Genomic DNA, 2,336 nt, shown 5'->3' with positions numbered 1-2,336 from the left:
GCATCTGGCAGCCGCTCCGGTAACATCGGCCACCACCAACTGCGTCCAAAGATTGCGTGAACTTGGTTAGGTGCTCCTTGTGATGCGTTGGTTGTTCTGTCGTCATTTTCGTCCTCCGGCTGCTGCTGTCGACGTCGTTGCTCCCTTAATCGCTGACTTGTGTCTCTCCTCCCTCCTCTAGGTAGGTTGCCCTTATCTCTCTTTCTATTCCATCCCCATTTTTACTTCATTTTAAATAAAAAGTTCCTAACTCTTTTTTGAACCCTAACCCTAAACCCTAATTTATGGTGTATGCCTATATTTCCGTTTTATTTTGATTTTGTTCTATTTTTATTAGATTTTAGGATTTGTTTTGATTTTGTTCTTTTTTTTTTGTTTATTCTGATTTCAATTTTAGGATTTATTCTGGGTTCATTATTTTATTTTAATTTTAAAATTTGTAATTTTTGAATTCATTATTTTCTTTGTGATTTTTTTCTGATTTATTCTTAATTTTTTCTGTTTTTTATTTTTGTTATGATTTTTAGTTTGATCTTTGATTTTTGGTTGAGATATTTTGTTACGTTTTCATTTTGCAAATTTGAGTTTAGAGAACAATACAAAAAAGAGCACCCAAATAACAAATTTGTTGCAGCTGTGAGTGTTTATTTATATAGAATATTGTTCAGTAGTTGTTTTAAAAATTTTAAATTATTTTTCAAATTATTTTTAACTTGTTTGAATTTTAACTTCTTTTGTTGTTGCGAACTCAAAACAATTAGGTTAGCAAGGCTGGTGGTGGCAGGTAAAAATTAATTACTTGATTTTAACTGTTTTATAATTGATGATTGATTTTTGCTATTATTTTCATAATTATGGTATAACTTTATGCTTTGTCTTTCATGGTCATGTATGAGACTTTAAACAGTCATCTAAGTTTAGTTTCAATTTTGGGGTAAAATTAAAATCTTTTTTGTATTACAATCGAATTTGAATGAAAAATAAGCTAATATAGATGCTATGACCTCTTGTTTTACATGTTTCTTTTAAATTGTTTCTAAAGAAAAACAATTGCAAGTGAAATTAAATTTCTGCTTTGAAAAAATTGTTCTATCTTTTCTATATTTGAAATTTTAGTATAGATTCTATTCAGTGATTAGATTACACTCTTATTTGATTATACATAAAACCTTTATGTATAAAGTATTTGGTATAATCAATTACCTTTTGTAACTGATTCAATTACCTTTATGTAGTCGTTTTTTTGTATAGATCCGTCGAGACAAGAAGCTTGTTATGGGTACGATAAAGACTCTAGTGTTTCAAGGGTAAAACACCTAAGGGAGATCGGAGATCGAACTGATTGGGTTTTACATGAATACCGACTTTAAGATAAGGACCTTGCTGATAAGAGTGTTCATTAAGTAACTACCTATTTCTCGTTCATGAAAATTAAGTGTATTTCTACTTTGTTGAGACTACAAAAATATATGTTGAAATATATGCTGCTAATTATTGTTATCTGTTAGTATCTGTACTTTTCTACGCATATCGGGATAACTAGGAATCTAAGATTATTGTTATTTATATTGTTATCGTCTTATGTTTTACTAGAAGTTATGCTCTTAGCTGATAAGCATATTTTAATACATGAGGATTAACAAATTTTTTAAAAAATTTGAAATCTAAGTTTATTGTTGGATAAATCTACCAGTAATTATTAATTTAATTATTAATTGATAATATATTACTGTCGAATTTACTAGGAGAAAAATTGACGGTAAAAATTACCAACGAAAATTTTTTGACAATAATTAGCGGCAGATAAAAAAATTCGCTGATAAATAATTACCAGCGAGATTTATACCGTCGAATTTATTTCGACAGTAAACATTACCGATGAATTTTTGTGATAAACCCACCGGTAAATCCAATAGTATTTAGCATTTTTTTTTAGTGTCTTCTTCTCTTCTCAATGTCAGAAACTACAGTACAATAACCAAAAACTACAATACAACAAAAACTACAGCCAAAACCGCAAGGGATTAGATTGAAAACGTTGGGCCTGAGATTGGGATGAGTGACCAAGCTTCCAATCACGGAAGACATGTCAGAATGGGAGTCGTTGGCTCCTCCATCAATGTCGGAAGACATGCTCAGACAGGGGTAACAACATGGAGGTGCAATGGTAATAAGCTTGGAAGGAAGCTAAGGATAAGTAAGGTAGGGAGAAGGAGGTGGCTCCGACAGTACTGGGTGGCGCCAGATGTGGTTTCCATGGAGTTGGCAGAGATGACGGCCGGTGGCAAAGTTTGAAAAAAAATTAGGGGGCAACAAAAAATTTAACATAAAAACTA

The sequence above is a fragment of the Arachis ipaensis genome, chromosome B03, assembly GCF_000816755.2.
Source record: "Arachis ipaensis cultivar K30076 chromosome B03, Araip1.1, whole genome shotgun sequence".
Classification (NCBI taxonomy): Eukaryota; Viridiplantae; Streptophyta; class Magnoliopsida; order Fabales; family Fabaceae; genus Arachis; species Arachis ipaensis.
The sequence above is the reverse complement of the archived record's forward strand: the minus strand, read 5'-3'. Positions refer to the sequence as shown.